A 24373-nucleotide genomic window follows, 5' to 3' on the forward strand; every position below is an offset into this window, starting at 1 on the left:
ACCATTTGCTTTCTACTTGAGCCCTTGTTATCAGTTCCTCATCCTCCCCCCCCATGAACCCTTGCTAATTTATAAATTATTATTATTTTGTCATGTATTACACTGTCTGGCATCTCCCTTCACCTACTTTTCTGTTGTCCGTCCCCCTGGGAGGGGGTTATATGTATATCATTGTGATCAGTTTCCCCTTTCTGCCCCACCTTCCCTCCACCCTCCTGGTATTGCCACTCTCACCACTGGTCCTGAAGGGGTCATCTCTCCTGGATTCCCTGTTTCCAGTTGCTATCTGTACCAGTGCACATCCTCTGGTCTAGCCAGATTTGTAAGGTAGAATTGGGATTATGATAGTGGGGGGAGGAAGCATTTAGGAACTAGAGGCAAGTTATATGTTTCATCGTTGCTATACTGCACGCTGTACCCTGACTGACTCGTCTCCTCCCCGTGACCCTTCTGTAAAGGGATGCCCAGTTGTCGACAGATGGGCGTTTCATCCTCACTCCACCTCCTTCACAATGATGTGATTTTTTGTTCTTTGATGCCTGATACCTGATCCCATTGACACCTCATGATCACACAGGCTGATGTGCATCTTCCATGTGGACTTTGTTGCTTCTGAGCTAGATGGCCAAGCCTTTAAGACCCCAGACGCTACATGATAAGTACTTTTTATCATCAGATTTTCTTTTCTTTGTTGTGCATTAGGGTGCAAAAGAGACTCCAGGGCTCACATCTTATTTTAGGAGAATATTTATTAAGATTTTAACACATGAAAAGACAAAGACGTGTCTTCAGGGAATCCAAGGGTTGGCAAAGGTTCCAAGACTTAAAAAGGACATGGGAGGGCAAAGGAAAACTGGCACAAAATCATGATTGGTGGCAGATCAGTCAATCACGGTTGTAATTGGTATTATAGAAGTTGGAATGGGACCATGGTTAGGATACGTACATTGTGCTACACAGAAGAGCTTACAGGCTTGGTTCAAGGCCCTTCAATCAAGGCATTCTGAATGTGATCTATGACCATGCAGCATTGGCACTCACTTTTCATCAAGGGCACACCCAAGCAAGTCCCTTCTCCCTGGGCAGGCTGGAGGAGTGACAGTAGTCTATTGGCTAACGCAGTTTACCTAAGGGCAAAGCTATTTTAGCTGCTGGTTAGTGGTCAGAAGGAATTCAAAGGAGTCTGAAATTATGTAGAGATTCATAAATGGACTTCAGGCTTCCACTGTAAACTGGGCTTTTGCAAACTTAGAAATTGAAGCCCTAATATAGTTGTTGATTTTATGTTGAGTAATTACTACTGTAGGGTCTGCATGAATCTAAATAGACTCGATAGTGGTAGGAATCCTTATGACTTTCCTGTTTCTTCTTTCGGTTAGGACGTTTATTAGTTTCCTTTGTGGTCATCAACTTTCAAGTACAGCAACCCTGTAAGACGTACTAGAACTGCGCCATAGGATTTCTGAAGCTGTGAATTGTGATGCCTAATTTCTCCTGCAAAATGGCAGGAAATTTTGAACAGCCAGCTTTTCAATTAGGTGGCTAAGAGTTGGCATGCTGGTTACGTGTTAGCCTGCTGACTGCAAAGTCAGTAGTTCAAAACCTCAGTCTCAGCAAGCCACAGGGGCAGTTCTACTTTGTCCTATAAGTCAGAATCGACTTGGTGGCAGTGGATTTGTTAGTTCGTTTGTTTTGGGTTGGCAACCTAGAAAACGCTATGGAGCAATTCTACTCTGTAACCCTTTGGGTCATCATGAGTCAGGGGCCCACTGAACAGCAGCTGACAACAACCTGAATTATCTATAATAAATATAGATTATATATACACATAAATCATCTTGTAGATTATAGCCAGGCATGTCACATATTGATATGTATTATATCACACATTACATTACAGTACAGTACAATCTATTATATTTATTATGCCAATATTGGAGCTATTGCTGGTTAAGTATCTTGAACATGACATGTTTTTCCAGTTTGCTTAAACATTAGATAAAGGGTAGCAGTAGCTGTGTTCCCTGTGGTAGATGTGACAAAACACAGGAATTAACATGTACTCTTGAGTTTTATCTTGTATCACTTCCACCAGCACTCCAAGCATGGGGCCCAGCACACTCTTACTGTTCTGATTCCACATGTAAATTAAACATTCTTATGATCCCCCATGTTTATGATCTAATTTTCTTTATTTACATCCCTTTGGACCAAGTTAATTTTATGTGTCTATGCGAGGGCGTACTCAAAAACATTGAAATTTTTTTCCAAAGATTTGTATTGAAAGTTTTTTTTACAACACAACCTTATCACCTTCAAAGTACTCTCCATTACACTTAATACATTTGTCAAATCTGTGATTCCATTCTTGGAAACATTTTCAAAATCATCTGTTTGGATGGCTGGCAGCACCCCCCTCGTTTTTTCTTTACCTCTTCTACATTGTCAAATCGCTGTCCTTTCGTGTCCCTCTGCATTCACAGAAATAAAAAGAAGTCACATACAGTGAGGTCAGGTAAGTAAGGTGCGTGGGGAAAAAGAGGCATGCTGATTTTTGCCAAAGACAAGTACACTGAGGTGGCTTCATGAGCAGGTGCCTTGTCATGGTGGCAAAACTAGTCCTCTGTCTGCCACAAATCAGGCCTTTTCTTGGTCACACACTGTTACACAATCTTTTCAGAACCTCTAAATAGAAAGCTTGATTAACAGTCTGACCTGGTGAAATGAATTCCAAATGCACTACCCCTTCACATCCAAAAACAAATGAGCCTTGGCTTTTGGGGGTACCCCCAGACATCGACTGTGCAAAGGCATTCAACTATGTGGATCATAACGTACTATGGAGAGTGCTGAAGAATGGGCATTCCAAAACACTTCACTGTGCTCATGTAGAACCTAGTCCTGGACCAAGAGGAAGCCATTTGAGCAGAACAAGGGAATATGGCATAGTTTTAAATCAAGGCAGGTGTGCATCAGGGCCATATCCTCTCACCACACTTATTCAATATGTATACCAAACACATTATCGGGGTAGCTGGAGCAGATGAAGAGAAAAGATTGAAATTGTTAAGAATTTTGCCTTGCTTGGATCCACAATCAGTGCTCATGGAAGCAGCAGTAGAGAGATCAAATGATGCATGGCACTCATTAAGTCTGCTGCACAAGACCTCTTTAAAACGAGAGCCCATTGAGGAAAAGAGTGTGCCTGGCCCCAATTTTCAATGGCCTCAAATGCATGTGAAAGTTGGACATTGATTAAAGAAGAGTGTTGATGGTTTTGTAAGCCTTCTCGATATGATTGAAATATTGAATTGTGTGATATGTGGATTAAGGGTCAATAAAACTGTTTTAAAAAAAGAAGAAGATGGAAGGAAAATTGATGCAGTTGAACTACGGTGGCAGTGAAAGTATGGACTGCCAAAAGAGGGGGAAAAAATCTGTCTTGGAAGAAGTACAACCCAAATGTGCACTAGAGGCAAAAATAGCAAGACTTGGTCTCACGTACTTTCGATCTGTTGTCAGGAGTGACCCATCTCTGGACAAGGATGTCATACTTGGTTAGATACTAGGGCAGTGAGAAAGAGGGGGCCCTTGATGAGATGGACTGACACAGTGGCTACATCAATGCGCTCAAACAAGAACAATTGTGAGGATGAAGCGGAACCAGGTGGTGTTTCATTTTGTTATACATAGGGTCCCTGTGAGTATGAACCTACTCAACAGTAAACAACAACAACAACATCTTCTATTGTAGCCCCCTTTGTCAATTCTTCATAATTGGATGAGTGTATACAATGTGCTGGGTATTCAGGACTGGGTGAGCTCTATAGGCACCTGTCCTGTAGGAACCTGGTATTGGATTGTATTGTTTGTATTATCTTGTATTGGAGAGCTCTGATGAAGCCATATATCACAGAGAGAACTCGTCCTTAGTGTTTTTTGGCTACAATCTCTATGAGCAGGGATATTTGAGGCTGCCTGCTCTTGCTAAGCTTTATAATCTCAGAAACCCTCTATAGGGATGCTATGAATCAATTTGATTGCAAATTTAAAAAATCCTGATGAAAGTACATCACTTGTCTTTTTTCACAATGCTCTTTGGGTGGGTTTGAACTACCAAACTCTTGGTTAACAGCTGAGCATCTAAAGCTTGTATAACTCACGGGCCCTGTGGACATTTAAGGTAAAAATCTAAAACAAGCCCTAGTAATGGCCATTAATTGAAAAGTTGGTGCCTACCTACAGACACCCTGGGGAAAACCCCAGTAATCTTCTGATAGCCTGTTGACAGCACCTCCTCCCCCCCCCCCCATTTAAATGAAGATCCCTGTCAACCATGGTAACCAAAGGAGGATGCAGAGGAGTAGGAAGGAGAATTTAGAAACACAGGCCAGGTCACTCACAAAGAGCCTCGGATGCATATTAAGCAATATGGAGTTAGTACACGTCTACATAGTTTTAAGCCAGGATGTATTGGGAAAATATAATTAAGAACAACATCCATCCTCATCCCTGAAAACCTCTCCACTAATATAGATTTGAAAGTACAGTTTTATTACTGAGTAAGCCTTCAAGCAGGATGTGATACATCCCAGGCAATCCATTAAATAATTTAGAAAGTCAGAAAGAAAGCATATGTTTTATATAGATGAGGAAATACAGACCATTATATTCAGGTTTTCCAGATAATGGTGTTAATTTTCTAATATCTTTGTGGCCTGAGGTGGAGTTGAAATTTGAAACCTGACCATTTAAAGCTGATCTTCCAGGAAATTTGAAAGTGTAAAGAGGGATTACCAGAAATTAAACAATCAAGAGATGGCTGCCTGGGGTTGGAGGAAACCCCTGAGAGTTGCTCACTTTTCAGAGGCACAGAAAGAATTTTACAGTGACAAGTTCTGTAAAGTGAATTCTGGAAGAACGGGAGCAAGGGAGATGCCTTATTTTCAACAGGCAGAATGCAAACCTACTTCTTCTTACAAATGCGATAGAATCAGGCTTAAGCTTTAGGTAGAGAGTGACCATTTTTTCTGCATGTGATCATTAACCCATCTCTTTTTGGTGTTAGAACATAGGAGATAAAAACTTGAATTAGGGCAGTGAGCGGTAATACAGAAAGAGGGTACTAATTCAAAGGCAGTTCTAAGAAATAATCTATAAGTCTCAGTGACATTCAAAGTACTTAGTACTTTAAAAAAATCATTTTATTGAGGCTCATACAAGTCTTCTCACAATCCATGCATACATCGATTGTGTAAAGCATATCTGTACATTCATTGCCCTCGTCATTCTCAAAACATTTGCTCTTTACCTTAAGCCCCTGGCATTAGGCTCCTCATTCTTCCCCTCCCTCCCCCTCCCCCCAGAATATACTTTAAAAAGAAGTTACCCTCCTGAGTGGCCTGTGGAAATCACTTGAAATTCTTTACATTCTTCCCTCTGATCTTACTGAGTAGGCAGTTGACAACTCTATTGTTAGAATTTTATTTCCAAATGTCTTATGCGACATATCCATTTTTCCCCTTTTGAGCCTGAGTTAGAGGACTCATGTGGTTTCATAGAATTTTTCAAATCCACTATCCAAAAATCAAGGGTACAGTGAAATTCCAATAAAAAGCCAATAAACTACTTTATGGAGTTGGATAAATAGCTATTAAAGTCCACATAGAAACACAAACAGTGAAAATGTTTAAGCGTGCAAAAGAGACCCCCAAATCTCAAACATGATTTAAGGAGAACACTATTAAATTTTAAACAGAAAAAGGTAAGACAGAGACAGATCATCCAGACGAGGGTGAACATTAGCAAGAGGTCATAATGGTGTCCAAGTTTTACAGATGATTGGAGGCTTAAGAAGGAAAAGGGAGGTCAAAGAAAGCTGTCGTGGAAACATGATTGGCAGCAAATCAAGACATCATGGTTGTAGGATAGAAATGGGATGAGACCTTGATGGGGGCACTATGCTTAGAAAAAGAACTTACAAAATAGGTTCAAGACCCTCTCTGACCAAGGGGGTTAGGGCATGACTGATAGGGCTTTATTATTGATAAGAGAAATAAAAATTAAAACAACTATGAGATATCACCTTATGTTGACATTGATAGCAAAATTAAAAACTAAACAAAGCAGAGATAACAAACTCTGGAGAGGATTTGGAGAGACCGGTACCCTCATACACTGCTAGTAGGCTTATAGAATTGTACAGCCGCTGTGGAAAACAACATGGTGCTTCCCGACACAATTGTGAATAGAAATGCCAAATGAGCCAGCAATCTGTCTACTGTGTACATTAGCATGAAGAAATAAGGAACAAGACAAGACCAGATCGACGAACACGCATGTTTATCGCAATGCTGTGCATAATAGCAAAAAGATGGAAACAACCAAATGCCCATCTGTGGAGGAAAGGACAGCTAACGTCTGCTGTGTACACTTGATGGGGTACCGTGCATCCTTATGAAACAATGATGACACTGCTGAACACCACATAACATGTATGGATTTGGAAGATATTATGCTCAGCTGAGTTAGGTAATCCTATAAAGACAAATACCATAGAAGACCACTATTATAAAAGAAAAAAATGAAGGAAAGTGGTTTTCACCATAAAAGAAACCAACTTTAGAGGCTATGGAGACACGATGGGGGTGGGAAGGAAAGAAAGGGAAGGGGCAGAGTATAAACAAGCAAATATAAAAGAGAGAGAGACACAGATACATATTGTTGGAGACACACAAGGCACACAAGTCTTTCCCTACTTTTGGAATTTCTGATCTCCATTATTTTTATCACTACCAATAAGGCCCTCATGACTCTCATAGTTTTCTGCACTGCCTCACATTCTAAACCTATAGCAACCGAAATTGAGATGAGGAAGAGAGGTATTCAGCTGAGGTGAATTTGAGAGAAAATATCCCATTCGTTTCTCCCTCCCAGCCTTGCTTTGAAGCACATTTAGAAGTTGGTTTTAATTTGCTTAACTATTTCTGCATTAAAAAGAGATTTAAAAAAATGCTTGAGGCAAATCCATACAGTAAGGTGGTTTGTACCATCTCAAATTCTTGCTTTATATCTTCAGACAATAATTCAGTGAATTTTATCTTGGAGGTGAAAGAATATCATATTTTTATAGCAAAAAGTATTATGTTAAATTCCATATTTCTAAATGGCTGCCAAAATATAATAGCAATTTAAAAGTGGGATTTTGTACAATTAAAGAAACACATGGGTATTGCTGGGGGCAGGATGAGAGAATAATGGGAGGAGGGAGGAGTCAGAACAATGTGTGGTTCCACATGGCCTTGCCACATGCTAGGTTCATGTGCACTGGCAACTCTCTTGGCCTCTCTGAACTCCTGAAAATGGCAATAACCAGATAAAGAAACTTAATTAATAAAATGTTCTTTCTCTAGTGTCCACTCCATGCTGATTATTGCTCTAGAGTCATAATTAGACTGCCCACAGGGAATTTAAGATTAGTAGAGGAGACAGATGAGCAATCATTGTGATAGATGCTGTAGAGCTGGGGTTGGGCACCGTCTGGCCTCTGGGCTCCATAAGGCCTGAAAAGTCATCAGTACCAACTAACATCATGCACCTCACCCAAAAGAAGCAGCTCCAGCCATCATATTAGGGGTGAGTTGATGAAATGATTGAGCAGCACGGCCTGTGAATGCTGTCACAAATGTCCACAAGGCCCTTGGTGGAGAAACGGTCCCCATTCCTGCTACAGAGGAACATGGCAGTGTGCAGAGTGAGGAACACTAACCTAGAGTGGCTATACGTGGCAGTGCTCATTGAATGTTCCTGTGCTGGTAGAAGAATGCATGCGTTGGAATTGTGGTGCTGGTGAAGTATATAGGAGTACCATGGACTGCTAGGAGAACAGACAAATCCATCCTGGAAGAAGTTTAGCCAGAAGGCTCCTTAGAGGTGTGATGATTATGTTTTCTCACCATATGTGATTTGGAAAATATACAGTAATACAGCTGGTTTTTTTTCTTCTTCATATTTTAGAAATAGGAACTTTGTGGTCAGGTCTACCTGCTGTAATAATTTCTGGGATACCAAGACCCAGATGACTAAAGCTAGAACGAAGGATAATTCTTTAATATTTATAGTAATATTCTGTGATATTAGGGCAAGATTTTATTAAACAGTGAATACTCGCTGCAGTATGTGGAGCAGAATTGAGGCTCATTATAAACCCATGATAGGTACATAATACAACCTTACTTGCTGAAAGTGAACCAAACTTGAAGTATTTCCTGATGAAGATCAAAGCCTTTTGTGTGAATTTCAATGCAAAGAAAGCCAAAAACCTCATAACTGGAAGTAACATTGTGTTAGTCTGGGTGGACGAGAGAAACAAATTCATAAACATGCATATGTATATAAGGGAAAGGTTTATATACAAGAGGAATTACACATCGAGAAAACATTCCAACCTAGTCCAGTCCAAGGCCATAAGTCTGATATTAGCCCATATGTCTGATATCAATCCACAAAGTCTTCTTCAGACGCATGAAACACATGCAATGAAGCCAAATGCAGGACCATCACAAGCCAGTGGGTAGAAAGTCTTTGGGTCCAGTGGTGCTGTAAGCATCTCAGAGCTACAGGGGTCTCTCTGTGGCTTCTCCAGCTTCCGAGGTCTGGTTGCGTCCATGTGGTTTGTCTTCTGCAATGTCTTCCAGGGAGTGGCAGAGAGAGAGAGAGAGAGAGAGAGAGAGAGAGAGAGAGAGAGAGAGAGAGAGAGAGAGAGAGAGAGAGAGAGAGAGAGAGAGAGAGAGAGAGGTATCCTCTGCCTTCAAGGAGGAAGTCCCAGATTTCCCAGAAATATCATGAGAAGGCCATGTCCACACAGAAGTCTCATTGACTATCTCCAGATTGACAGCCTAGACATCACCCTTACACTCTTAATCCTTAATTGACACCAAATTAAGTGACTACCACAAACATTATGACAAATGGAGAAATTATTGACGTTGTCAGGGATTTCATTTTACATCAGTCAACAAGCAAGCCTCCCGGAAGCAGCATTCAAGAAATCCAATGACCAGTTGCATCTGGCAAATTTGCTGCTAAAGGCCTCTGTAAAGCATTAGCCAACGTGCCACATTGAGGACTAGGACGTGCCTGAGCGAAGCCATAGAACATTCAGTCACTCCATATGTGCGTGGCAGCTGTGTAATGAATGGAGACGATGGACAAAGAATGGCTCCCTGTAAATTATAGTGCAGACAAGGAATTTTGAAAGCACCGTGGACTGCCAGAAGAGCCCTGTGTTCTAGGCTCACAACAGTGAGACATTCTCCATTTCTACCCAGAGGACCCTGAAGACACCCAAGAGCTCATTTCTACAAGTCCAATCCTTTGGGACTTAGTCGGAGATTGGCGTAGTGAATACACATTCGGCTGCTAACTCCATGGTCTGCAGTCCAAAACCACCAGGCAATCCTCTGGAGAAAGACCAGGCTTTCTAATTCTGTGAAGAGTTACCTGATGCCAAGGGCTTAAGTGGAGAGCAAATGCTTTGAAAATGATGAGGGCAACGAATGTACAGATGTGCTTTACACAATTGATGTATGTGTGGATTGTGATAAGAGTTGTATGAGGCCCTAATAAAACGTTAAAAAAAAAAGAGTTACCATCTGGGAAAATCACAGGGGCAGTTCTATACTGTCCTGCCAATTCAAAATTGACTTGCTGGCAGTGAATTTGTTCGTTTTTATAGTAATGGCAATATATATTTTATCAAGAAATTTATGAGACTTAAATGAAGTAAAAGATATTGGAATTTTCCATGAACCTTTTGAAACCCCATCATATATATATATTTTTTTACTTACTGCCTGGCACAGGAGCTCTGGTGGCATGCTAAGTCTTCAGCTGCTAATTGAAATGCTGGCAGTTTGAACCTATTCAACGGCTGCATGGGAGAAAGGCCTGGAAATTTTCTCCTGAAAAAATTATAGCTTAGAAAACCCTATGGGGCTGTGCTCTTCTGGCATGAGCTCTGCGAATCAAAATCTGCTTGTTGGCACCAAACAAAAACAGTGCCAACAAGCAGTGTTTTTGCTGTTAGTTGCTGCTGAGTTGGTGCCAACTCATGGGGACCTTATGTATAACAGAGAAGGCCCTGCACCATCGTCATCATCATTGGTACGTCAGAGTCCATTTCTATGGCTGTTGTGTTGATTCACGTCACTGAAAGCTTCTCTCATTTTTGCTGAACTTCCTTCTGCTCTCATAAACACCGGTTGGTCTTTTTTGATGATGTGTCCAGAGCAAGCACAGGAGAATATCAGTAAATGTTAAGTAGATATTATTATTGTTATTGACCATATTATTTCAACTTTTGTATGAGATGTTTTGGCTAAGAATTATTGGAAACATTTCATGAAGTTTACAATATAAAGAAGCGTTTAGTGATCGAGTGCTGCTACAATATCACAAGTGGATGGTATTTTATACCTCTTAGTTTATCTCACATTTATCTCTCATAGTTCAGGAGTCTTGAAGTCCAAATCCAGGGTACAAACTCTATGGTATGGTTTTCTCTTTCTAATGGCTCTGGTGGAAGGCCCTTGCATCTTTTTAACATCTGTTGGCCTGGCTGTGATCTTAGTAAGAGTATCACATCTCACCCTGATCCCCTCATAACTAGCTGATTGATCATATTAGACCACATAATGGAGGATGACTATATCATTCCATAGCTGCCAGATTACATCATCACATAACTGACAAACCAATGGGAATTATAGCCACCCAAGTGGATACATATTTTAGGGGGATCCAATCCAATCGATAACACCAAGTGTTAATTGAGTTTTGGAGTGTGAGCCTGAACATGTCCTCATTATCTCTCAGCCTTAGAAACATGACTCTGGAGATTAAAATTGTATACTCTTTTCTTTACAATTCTGTTACGGAAAACTCAGATGGGAAGAAGGCAAATAAGAAAGATTGTCGTAAGTAAGAGGGGAAAAATTCAAGCTAGCAACTTAGAAGGCCCTCTACTTTAAATGAATAAAGTAGTCATTAATAGTACTATAATTGTTGATACCAGTTGAAGTCTGCAGTTATTAAAACAGTAATAAAAAGGAACTCATCATAACCATTATTACATGCTTTGGCCACATTTTTACAGGCATTTTCCTCTCTGAATAATTAAGGCAAGCCCATTTAATTTTCAGATGAATAAAGTTAATGCAAATGGACATTTTTAAGTCAATGTATTCTGCAGCTGGAAAATGTTTTTGATTTTTTTCTCCTATTTTTTTCTCAAGATTTTGCATCATTAGAAATCCTTTTAGTTATCAAATTAGTTTATTCTGGTAAACATTTTCAGCATGTAAGTGGCCTTTCCATATTAAGGAATTAAAGTAGGCAGAATAATCTTAGGAAAAATAGTTTTAATTTTTCTTAGTAACAAGATGGATGTGATTTGGGTTAACTCAGGAGGATGGTAGTAAGTTAGGCCCAATGTAAATTCAGGACCTTCAAACTGGCTGTTCCCTTTGCCTGGCGCATTCTTTTCCCTGCTATTTTTATTGCTCTCCTTCATCTCCCTCATAGCTATGGTCTAAATGGTGCCTTATAAAGGACACCTGCTCTGTTGCTCTCTTACGTTTTCATTCCAGCATTCTGAATGCCCCATTTTGTTGTCTTTTCCCTCGTACAGTTATCACATTGTAACATTTAAGATAATTTACTTATTTATACAAGTGTTAAGTTGGAGTACCAGGCTAAGAAAAAAGGTATTGCAACTATTAGTAAACAAAAGCATCACAGTATGGAGCCATTGCTTCTGGGCACATCTTCCAGCTTGGTTTATGTACGTCTGAAGGTGGTGCTTTCCTCTCCCTCATCCTCACCAGAGAACATTGTGCTCTTCCATATGCATCACAACAAAATGCAAGTTTTGACACCCATAATCTTCCTTTTCAATGTTCTTTGAGTTTGGGGAACAAAAAGATTTCTGGAGAGGGAAAGACTGGAGCTGTAAGGTGGATGACGTATGATTCACCCAGAAAATTCTTGTAGGACTGCCCTTGCTGTGAGTGAGGGTGTTGTTGCGGTAATTTATTTTTGTTGTAACTCTCCTTTTCTCACCAATGCACCTTTCCATTTTCTTACAATTTCTTCTTAATAAGCTACTGTGATTGTCTTGTGTGCTTCTAGAAAATCTATCATCAGGGCTACTTTGGAATCCCTAAAAACAGTTGCCAGAATGTTCTGAGACGACCTCTCTACCTTGAGTTTCATTGGCACCATAGACCCTTTTAGAAAACCACTATTTCCATTAGATCATTTTTTAAGGCAAGCCAATTGATCACAGATGCAATCAAGATACATTGACCCGTCAATGGAATGACAAAGTTGGAAACAGAGAGGAGGGATCAGTAGTTTAAAAAAATATTGTCTTGGTGATAGAAATGAAGTTAGATATCACACGACAGAATTTTGTAAGATCAATGACTTCTTCATTGCAAATACCCCTTTTTAACAGCATAAATAGTGACTAGACATGCGGCCCATGCCTGGTGTAAGACAAGAAACAAACTGACAACATCTGTGGAAAGAGATGAAGAAGAGCTCAAATATCATCAATCACAACAAAACCAGCATGAACTGTAGAATATACCATTATGTAATTGCTCATTTGCAAGTTCAGGTTAAACCTGAAGGAACATTGAAAATGTCCCTGAGAATCAACATATAATGTTGAACATAACTTACTTGACTTTATCGCTTCTCGGCCTTTTGGCTAAGATCAAGTGTAGTATCTGTTCTTATCAGTTTAATATCTGATACGTCCTCTATCCGAGGACAACATATTAAATGGATTTTTGGAGCAGGGAGTTGGAATAGGAGCTTGCTCCGTCCACTCCACGCATCGACCTGGTATTGCAGTACCTCTGGGAACGGTGCACCCCTTCGGGGGATTCTTAAAAAAAAAAATAACTTACTTGACTTTAGAGGCTATCTTAAGGACAGATTTAGCTCACTGAACACAGATGAGTGTGGAATAACACTGAGAACATAATACATGTAGAAAGCAAAGGTCATAAAAAAGACAGGATACAAGAGAAAGACCAACATAGATGGCATAAGAGACTTTAGAACTTGCTCTAGAATGTAGTCTACATAAATTGGAAGAAATGATTAAGTAAATGAACTGCACAGAAAAATTTAAAGGGTAGTTCAAGAAGGCAAAGGAAAGCATTAAAATAAAATGTGCAAAGTCTTGGAGTTAGAAAATCAAAAGGGAAGCAAACACCTAGTATAACTCAAATTAAAAGAAATATAGAAACATTTCCAGCCACAAGTTGCAATATTGAAGAGTTTCATGGGCAAAATACTGAACAATGCAGGATTCATCAATGGAGTAATTGTACCAAAAAGAAATGGTCCATATTCAACTATTTGAAGAAATAACATGGGCCTGCCCAAACCCTGAATTTGGACTTCTAGCGTCCAGGACTGTGAGAGAATATATCTCTGTAACCACACAGGCTATGGTACTTTGTGATGGCAGCCCTAGAAGACTTCTGCCGAAGCTCATGACCCAGGCCTAGCCAATCTGCAAGTTCACCTTTCTCAAGCTGCAGGCAGGAGCCCTGATAACACAGTGGTTATGCACTCAGCTGCTAACAGGAAGGTCAGTTGTTCAAACCCATCAGGCACTCCTTGGGAGAAAGAAGTGGCGGTCTGCTTCCATAAAAATCACAGCCTTGGAAGCTGTGGGGATAGTTAGACAGAGTTGCTATGGGTTGTAATCAATTTTATGGCAATGGGTTGATTTTTAGCCTCAATTATTAGTTCAATGTGAGCAAACTGGTTTAACTATTGGAAATGGGCTCAGGAGTTTCTGTGAAGAAAAACTATTTCTGATAGAGTTGAACCTTGGGAGATGGAAATTAATAGTGTTAGCCACCGTGTTGGCACCAGAGAGTTAAGACAAGATGGAGATGGGCAGTGTTATAGGGTAAGTAGAGTAGCTGGATTTTGGGGGGCTTGTTGTTTTTAAACTTTTTATTGTGATTTGTGTGGAACGTGTCAAAGTAACTTGGTTTTCCATTCAACAACTTATACACATTTTGTTCCATGAAATCAATTGCAATCCCCAAAATGCAACACTCACTTCTTCTGTTTACTGTTTCCATTCTTCCTTCTTTCTTAGCCCATCATGCTTTCTGAACTTTATCCCCAGGCAAATGCTGTCTTTGTGCTTGAATAGTCTATTGTTCTAAGGAGTAGTGTAATTGTCCACCCTCCCCATCTGTCTTTTGTTTGACTGGAAGTTGGATCAGGGGGTGAGTTTAGTTCCACGTCTGAAGAATCACTAAGAGCCATAGTCTCAGTGTTTCCATAATATCCATCAAAGCAGGCAATCTGTTCTTTTACGTGATTATGAGTATTTTTTATCCAGTAATTTTTTTTCCCTCCAGGATACTCTATTGTGGTACCTTTCAGAGCAGTCAGCAATGGTAGCTGGGCACCAAGTACTCCTTGTCTCTGGGTTATGGAGCCTGAGGGTTGCCTAGTCCATTAGTCCTTTGGATTAAAGTGTTTCTATACATCTTTCTGTCCACTAGTTACACCTTAGATGGTTCACAAGCATTCAAGACCCCAGTCACTACTCACCAAAGTAAGAAGTGAAACATTGTCTTTGTTCACTCTGTTATGCTAATTGACATTGACATTCCCTTTGACTCAGATTCTAACCCTTCAGGTCAATTGACTCATTCCCTCAAGGTAGAAGTTAACATAACTGTTGATACTTGTGTGCTTTGTTGTATTCATGGATATATTAACAGCACATACAAATATATGTGTATTCTTTGCCAAACCTATATGTGGTTGTGAATGTAGCCCCTCTTGTGTTCATTGTTATTAACTCTCCATTTCCCTTCAACTTCCCCAGCATGTAGTGATTATGTGTTGGGCGATTCACATGCTTGGCTGTTTGAAACCACCAGCAGTTCTGAGGGAGAAATGGTGGGGTTTCTACTCCTGTAAACAGTTAAGGTCTTGGGAACCCACAGGGGCCCCACTTATAAGTCAACATTGACTCGATAACAGTGTGTTCTCCCGCACGCTCCCTACCAGCAAGCTTGTCTGCCAATGTATCCATTTCTAGATTAATGCTTCCTGTTATGGATACCACAGGATTGAGCATGCAAGAGTGTTAACTTGTTGGGAAATATTGCACACCTTTCCATAATTTTCTGTAGCAGTATTGTGCTGATCACCCCTTTATTATATATTGCCTTTCCTTTCATAAAATTAATACGTGTCCATATTTAGTTAGTGGTTTTGATTGTCTTCTTTCCCCATCTCTGCTAATCATCGAACAAATTTTTTGCCCTTACTGTAAATCTTCTCTTGATTTTTTACTATAGTAATACAATATTTATTCTTTTATTTTGACTTATTGCATTCAGTTTACTATCCTCTAGGTTCATCTATGTCATGAGATGTTTCATTGGTTCACCATTATTCTTTATTTTTGCATAGTATTTTATTGTATGTGCATAAAGTCAGACACCCCCCACTCCCAATTAGATGATTTTCAGACATGTGGATTGTTTTTAAAGAGCTCTGGTGGTATAGTGTTACAAGTTGGGCTGCTAACCTCAAGCTTAGCAGTTCGAAACCACCAGTCTCTCTGAGGAAGAAAGATGAGATTTTCTACTTCTATAAAGCATTACAGTTTTGTAAACCCACAGAGGGCAGTTCTATCCTGCATTGACTTGTTGGCAGTGAATGGGGTTTTGGTTCAAATGGTTTTATCTTTCCTTTTTGCTTAATCACCTTGAGTTGGATTTTTCTGTCTCTGCAATCTTAAATATCCAGTCTATCATAGACGGGTCTCACTGCTGTGGCTTCCATGCTGCACTTGATTTTAACGACCTGCTTGATGACCTTGGCCAAAATGTGAAAGGAGCTGTTTCCATCCAATGTCTTGACTTTTCTTTTGATCCAGGCAGTTCGTCAGTGCTGTGTATATGAATATTTTCTGCTTCATTTTGCAGAATATGCACAGTGACTCAGAGATAAGTTCTGCTCAACTTAGCCCCAACGCCAAGCCTTGTGTTAAAGCCTTCGTCAGATTTTTGCATTTTTCTGAAGAAAGTCCTAGCACTGCTAGGCTTCAATGCAAACCCCAGTTTTCATCTAGAGTGTTGTTGTTAGACTCCACAGAGTCAGTTCTCATGCACAGGGACCCTGCATAAACAGAGCAACACTGCCCGGCCTGTGCCAGCCTCACAGTGATTGTCATGTTGGCCCCCTGTGCCAGCACTGCGCCCCTCCCTCTTGGTGGGGGCTTCCTCTGCTTGGCTGCCCTTCCTCTTGATCAAGAGTGATAGCCTTTCCCAGGGATGTTTGTAGTAGAAAGATTTCATTTCAGAAGTTATCATTTGATGGCTATTGATCATATTTGAGTCTGGCTTTCTCCTTTCTTTGCAAGAGAATTTAGTTACCGGCAATCGTTTTATTCTCTTTAAAAATGAGTACCATTAATTCCATTACTCTTTATTTTTAGGATCAAGATTCCCCGGTAATTTGTACATTGTTTATTTCAGACTCATCTCCGGAATGTCTAGACAGCCATTTGCCCTTTCACATGACTGCTGCCCACTCAGTCACTGCTATTGGCAGGGATAATACTGAGGGGGAAAAAGACCTTTGTCTCTATTCTTAAAGAATGCACATGAGATTGAATTCTAATGCTTGTTTCAAAATTAAGTGACAAAATCCTGAGGAAAAGTTTATTTTGAATTGGCTACTGATTAAGCACTCAACTACTAATGGAAAGGTTTATGGTTCAAGCCCACCAGCCAGCTGTTCTAACAAAGAACAATGAAGACTGCCCACTTCCTAAAGATTTATAGCCTTCCGAACCCTATAGATAATTCAATTTAGTTCTATTGGGTCATTATGAGTCAGAATCAATATCATAGGAATGGCTGTACTGGACATATGCTCAGGGCTCCGTTTTCCTCTGCCACCCAGAGTTGCCCTGAGCAGAGTCAGCTTGGAAAACAAGAGGCAGCCAAGCTAGGATAGAAAATGTTGAATGACCGGTGTGCCCTGGGGTAGTGATGCTGACACAGGATTAGGGTCTGTTCTGGTGGGGTCACAGGCAAGAAGAGACAGAGGTCTTGTATTTTAGGACAAAGGAAATAAATTTATCATTTTAAAAAACTTCCTTTAGCTGAAATACTATATGAATACAAAATAATTTACAGAGAGTAAGTTTTGTTACATGGATTTTTCTAAACGGCAGCCTCATTCCACAGGTACCTGGATCAAAAAGACCAGAACGCTGTCAGCATCCCCAGAGCCCTGCACTCAAGGCCTGTTCTGATTACTCCTCTTACCTTACTAGCCAACAGAGTGGTCGTCACGTCCTGATTTCTAGCAGTCTGCATTCATTTTGCTTGCTTTTGCTATGTAAACCTGGGATCATGCTACATATGCTATTTTGTGTAGCGTTTGTGAGATTTGTTGCATGTGATTGTGGAGTTTTCTTTTCCATTGCTCTATCCTGTCGGTGTTTCTGTCAGCTGTTGATGACTATCTGGGAAGTTTCCAGAGTGGGATATTACATGTATGACTTGTGATACAATCATGTATTACTTACTGTCTGTGCTATGTTCTATGGAATCTGTCATTATTGATTTAGACACCGTGTGAGTACTGTATGACTATTCTATCCTGGAAGTTATGAGCAGGCTCTTTTCCAAATCTGTCCTCAAGTTGGATTTTCTGTACGTTGGAATGGCTAGGTAAACTTCATAGCTGTGTCATTTCGTGCAGCCTCATCTTTCTCCTGCAGAGTGGCTGGTCGGTTCACACTGCTGACATTGAGCAACCCATAGCACCACCAGGTCTTCTTTTTATTTCTTTTAAAAATTCATTTTATTGGGGGCTCATACAGCTCTTATCCCAATCTATCCATCCATCCATGTGTCAGGCACCTTTGTACATTTGTTGCCATCATCATTTTAAAAACATTTTCTTTCTACTTGAGCCCTTGGTATCAGCTCCTCATTTTTTTACCTTCCTCCCCCACCCTCCCTTCCTCACAAACCCTTGTTAATGTATAAATTGTTACTATTTTTTCATGTCTTACACTGACCAATGTCTCCCTTCACCCCTTTTCTGTTGTCGTTTGCCCTGGGAGGGGGTTATATGTAGATCATTGTGATTGGTTTCCCCTTTCTCCCCCCACCTTCCCCTTACCCTCCTGGTATCGCTACTATCATTGTTGATCCTGAGGGGTTTATCTGTCCTGATTCCCTGTGTTTCCAGATCTTATCTGTACCCATGTACGTGCTCTGATCTAGCCAGATTTGTAAGGTAGAATTAGGGTCATGATAGTGGCAGGGGAGGAAGCATTAAAGAACTGGAGGAAAGTTGTGTGTTTCATCGGTGCTATACTACACTCTGACTGGCTCATCTCTTCCTTGTGACCCTTCTGTAAGGGGAAGTCCAATTGTCTACAGATGGGCTTTGGGGTCTCCACCGTGAACTCCCCCTCATTTGCATCAATATGACTTTTTGTTCCAGGTTTTTGATGCCTGATACCTGATCCCATGGACACCTCATGATCACACAGGCTGGTGTGTTTCATCCATGTGGATTTTGTTGAACCACCAGGGCTTCTTATGTTTATCTTATTATAGTACAAAGTGTACCTTTCTATGCATAAAAGAATTAAAGAAATACTCCCTGATACATTAAAACATGAAGGACATATACTCAAATAGTGGTTCTCAATCTTCCCAATGCCACAGCCTTTTCATACAGTTCCTCATGTTGTGGTGACCCCCAACCATAAAATTATCTTCATTGTTACTTCATAATTGTATTTTTCTACTGTTATGAATTGTAATATAAATATCTTATATGCAGGATGTATTTTCATTATTACAAATTGAACATAATTAAAGCATAGTGATTAATCACAAAACAATATGTAATTACATATTGTGAAATATTTATGTGTTTTCCGATGGTCTTAGGCAACCTCTGTGAAAAGGTCTTTTGACCCCCAAAGGGGTTGTGATTCACTGACTTGATTCCAATTAGAGTTCCTAGGGGTCTGAGGCTGTAAATCTTTATGGAAATATATTGTCTCATTTTTGTCCCACAGAGATGCTGGTGGATTTGAACCCAGAGGCCAGCGGGGCTCCTTCAGAAATGATGAAGTTTATATAATTTATCAAGGGGTTATAAGGGCCGGAAGGTAAGGAGGGAGGGAAAAAAGAGGAGCTGATACCAAGGATTTAAATAGAAAGTAAATTTTTCGAAAATGATGATAGCCACATATGGACAAATAGGTTTGATACAATAGATGAGTGGATTGGAAAAGAGCTGTAAGAGCCCCTAATAAAATGATCTTAAAAAAAAAAAACGAAGTGATTAGGTTTAAGATTTACTCTCACTGGTATGACCTCATAAACACAACAAATGAAAATCTCTATTTCCAAATAGGATCGCCTCCATAGACACAAGGGCTGGGAATCCCATGCATGGTTTCTTGAGGACACAGTTCAATCTGCAGCAGTGTCATACAACGTTACCTTCTCCCGGAGTGTCATTGAGAGCGCCAGAAATTTAGAACCAACAATTGCAAGGCAGCGGCATTCTAACTGGGTGCTCCATGGCCTGCCATTTGCAGGTCTTTATATAGAGAAAGAATATGCAGAGAAGTAATCTTGATGTTCTTGAATTCTTAATGTGACCTTGAGAAATTTTGTTGACCTTATTAAGTCTGCTTTCCCACGTATCAGAGGCTGCCTCAGTTATTTGGAACTCCGGTAGTGCAGTGGTTATGAATTGAGCGGCAATCCTCAAGGTCTGAAGTTTGCAAACCAGCAGCCACTCTTTGAGAGAAAGACGGGACTTTCTATTCCATAAACAGTTTCAGTCTTAAAAACTCACAGCGGCTGTCTAATTCAGTCTTAGAAACTCACAGAGGCTGTCCTGTAGGGTCACCATGCATCGGATGGCCTCTAAGGCAATGGGTTTTGGAAGTTTTGCATATTGTATATCTAGTTCAATGAAAGAAAATATGTGAAAATGCTATATAAGGTTACATAAACACTCTAAGTAAGCGGTTCCCAACCTGTGGGTTGAGACCCCATTGAGGTTCAAATGACCCTTTCACAGGGGTCACCTGATTTATAACAGTAGCAAAATTATAGTTATGAAGTAGCAACGAAAATAATTTTGTGATTTGGGGTCATCACAACATGAGGAACTGTATTAAAGAGTCACGACATTAGGAAGGCTGAGTACCACTGCTCTAAATGAAAGATAATATTCTTAGACCCAGAGTTCAACTATGAGGGATTAAAAAACAGGCAGTATAGTGTTAATAACAATAAAACTACTATATACTTAGGTGACATACCTTAAAGGGATGATCTTTTAAAAAAACATTAAATCACTTTGTAGTTCTTAAGTGTCATTGAGTTGGTTCTGATCCATGGTGCCCTTATGTCCACAGAAAAAAACACTGCCTGATCTGGGCTTTCCTCACAAGTGTTATGCTCAAGCCTAGTGTGTGGCCGCTGTGTCAGCCCATTTTGTTAAGAGTCTTCTTTATTGTCTCTCTACTGTGCTTAGCAGAATGCCCTGTATGGAAAAACTGTACTACTCAGGTCAGGCTCCTATAAAGAGCTGACTCTTATCCAAGGATATCAGATGAGTAGTGTTGATGAATAGGATCATGATACACAGAGCCCAACTGATCAAGGAATTAAGGATGAAAGCCCAATGCTAGATTGAATTAAAATAATTTTATATTCTTATATATTAACAGGGATTTATACATTATATCAGCTCAAGACATTTTTATTGATCTGTTGATACTAATGAAACTCTCCTGGGTTCCTAATTCCATACCTTTCTTCCAACTCTGTGTGATGTAATTCCTTTGAACATCTTTGGGTATCCTGCATGTTACATGCTCATTCTAGTCTCACTACATTTGGCCAGGCTGTAACTAGAGTCCCTGGAATACTGTTTGAGGTAGTTAGTTTATTGTGCCAACCTGGCCGATAAACACATGTGGGGTTAATTGAAGGGCGGAGAGATAAATCAGTGAGCCTTGTCTTTTTTGTCTCTTGCTCTTTAATCATTGGACCAGTGTGCGGCTGCCTTGCTTGTTCTGTGCCTCAATTGGCAAGCCTAAACTACCTGTGGGACACCTGACCCATGGACTGTGATTCTGTAATTTGAGGTTCCTTCAAGACCTGCTTCGCCACACCATTGGAATTTACATCTCTTGAGCTGGGGACTGTCAGACCCTGTCATCTGGCTTACTGTTGGTGACCTGGCTGACTGTTGGTGACTGCCTTGCTGTTTGCTGCCTGTGCCCAGATAGCCTGAATTGCTTTACAGAGGACTAACCAGTGGCTCTCAAGACTTGAAGGACTGCCAGTGTCTCACAGCTGTCTCACGGGAGTGAGTTGCACTGAGCCATTTGTATTGCTTTATAATTTATTTAACTGTTTATTTCTTATGTTATATATCTATCTATCTGCATAAATATACACATACACACATATATAATTATTAGCATTGTGGTTTTGTTTCTCTAGAAAACCCTGTCTAACATACTGTTCCTTTCTATTCTATATTCAATGGACGTTTGTTTGTCTGTACTACTTAATTTAAAGTTCATTTCCCTGTGGAGAACACCTTGACCTCTTAGATTAAGTGAGAAACTCTGGTTCCATACCTGACAGTGTCATGATTTCTTCACTGCAGTGCTCAAAGCATTGGGTGATTTTTCATAGCTGGTTTATCATGAAGCTTTAAGCGACAGAGAGCAGAGACTATACTAAACCCAATGGATGACAATATTCTTAACTCCAAAGCAACCCCCCAAACCAAATCCATTGCCACCAGGTTGAGTTTGACTTAGAGCAACCCAACGGGATGGAGTAGAACTGGCTACCCCCAGCCCCTCCACATATCTGGTTGGTTTGACCCACTGACATTTGGTTAGTGGGGGGGGGGGGAAGGGGCACTGTGACCACTTCTATCAGGGCTTCTAACTATAACACAGAGCCTGAAAAATAAGACTGCTGCTGTTTTCAGATGCCACCCAGTCATTTTTGACTCCTCGGACCATGTGAAAGGAGCATTGTTGCTGTAGTAATTACATGTTGGGCTGCTAATCCCAAGGTCAGCAGTTCTAAATCACCAGTTGCTCCAAGGAAAAAAGATGAGGCTTTCTACTCCTGTGAAGAGTTATAGCCACAGAAACCTACTGGGGCAGGTGTAGCCCATGCTATGGGATCACTACGAGCTGGATTCAAATCAATGGCAGTGAGTGAGCGCACCATGTAACAGAACAGAACTGCCCCACAGCTCTCCTTGCCTGTGGTCTTTATGGGGCAGACCCCCTACGTCTTTCTCCTGCAGAGAGCAGGATGGGCTTGAGCCAGGAGCCTTTGGGCTAGCAGCTGAGTGCTTAGGCATTGTCGCTAGAGCTCTTTGGGAAGTAAAAGGAGCTTAATCATTTTCATGCTATTTTGAAGAGTTAAAAGGAACAAACTCTTGAAAGTTATTGCTAAGGATACCCAAGGATGTTGTTAGTCCAAAAGTGCTGCTGGTTCCCTGCAAGCAGGCCATGCCTAAAGGGCATTGGGATGTCTTTGGCTATTGCTTTGATGCTTCTGGATCTCTATGTTTTCTATTTTTGGAATCAGTAGAGAGGCCTCTTGTGTTTATGTGGATTGCAAATGTTTGGAAGGAGCATCAGTGAGCTACTAGATGGACACTCTTAGAAGTAAATCTTGCATTCATCCCTCATTTCAGAGCTCTTCTGAAGGAAAGGGTTCAGAATTAGCATTGCATTCAGCGGGGTCATGAGGATTAGTATCACTCAGTGTGCCTACTCTTGTCACCTTCCTCCTCTCCCCACCCTTCCCAGACCTTCTCCCACACCAGGCTAGGGAATGGCTTTAGTGAGGTTAGAAGCTTCAACATAGAATAACTAAGAACACGACATGAAAGATGGAGCTATAAATTGCTTATATGTAATATTTCTTACATGATCTGATTATAATTCTTTTGAATTATCTTATGGATTACAAATGATTAGTAACTAAACAGTCACTTTTATTTTTCTCCTTCTTTTCCTGTAAGTGCCACTTCATTCCTAAAGTATTATTGATAGAGAATCACAAATACTAGTTTCCACACTAGGGCAGCTAAAACACCGGAAGCGTTGCCAAAGTTAGCAAGGGGGAAAACACTGGTAGCAAACGGGGCACCAGTGTCTGCTTTTCGCTGGTCGGATGAGCCCACATGACAAAGCATTATTTTAGCTAAGTAATGGCACTTTGTCTGTTCAGAGTGCATTCTGAACCCCAAACCCATGGCCATTACCTTGACTCAGGCTCACAGAGAGCCTGCAGGACCGAGTAGAACTGTTTCTTAGGATTTCTGAGACTATACATCTTTCCTGGAGCAGACAGCATCAGCTTTCCTCCATGGCGCTGTTGGTGCATGAGGACATTTAAACAGTAAGCAGACATACAGTTTTGGCTTCAAAAGTATAGTGATACAGGTAAGCTGGGCTTACAAAACTGTTTTTGTTGTTATAACTAACTACAGGGATATTTTAAAGTAAAAGATCGTGAATTTCTGCTGGAGCGCCACACAACATTTTATAGACAATCATTTGATTATTTGGCGTTACCTCTCTGGTGTCACCTGCGGTGCTGTTGATTTTGTTTAAGACAGAAGGATTCATGTCATATCTTAAACTCACCCAAGACGACTTGGTGTGACTGTGGAGCTCACAGCCACATCAGAACAATACTTAAGGAAGTGATAGTTATATGGATATTGGAGTTAAAAGTCAGTCTTTGTTCTTTCTGTGTCATTTGCTACTGCCACCCAATTTTCTGTTGTTCAGCTTGGGGAGTGGTGGAGCTTGGGCCTGTTGGACATAGGTGGTGCCCACATCCATCCACTGGGCAGCCAGCCGGTCTGCAGTCACCTTCGAGTCACACACCACAACGCTTGCCTTTCGAAGTGGCATTAGATCAATCTCAGATATTTTAAGCTCTCGACTTTGTGCAAGGGCACAGGATTGTGTTAGGCAGGGTTCTTCAGAGAACTGAGACCAGAACACTTATGATTATAGATATAGATGATATAGATATAGATGTAGATAGGTTTATACAGCGAGAAGGAATATAACAGCTAATTAGTCCACACAGCAGCACAGAGAGTTCAGTTCAACTCATTTCTGTGGAACAGGTAATATACTAGAAGTCATATCACTCATGTGGGCTGCCAGGTCCAAGGTCAAGGAAGCCGACTGCAG

General features: G+C 40.6%; 1 non-coding gene across 1 annotated transcript; it reads left to right on the plus strand.

Moving 5' to 3' along the window:
• Positions 1-12755: 12755 nt before the first annotated feature.
• On the plus strand, positions 12756-12946 carry LOC142451956 (U2 spliceosomal RNA). Its single transcript, XR_012785049.1, has one exon. It is a non-coding gene; the product is annotated as a U2 spliceosomal RNA (small nuclear RNA).
• Positions 12947-24373: the final 11427 nt, after the last annotated feature.

Source organism: Tenrec ecaudatus, chromosome 6 (genome assembly GCF_050624435.1).
Source record: "Tenrec ecaudatus isolate mTenEca1 chromosome 6, mTenEca1.hap1, whole genome shotgun sequence".
In the NCBI taxonomy this organism is placed as follows: domain Eukaryota; kingdom Metazoa; phylum Chordata; class Mammalia; order Afrosoricida; family Tenrecidae; genus Tenrec; species Tenrec ecaudatus.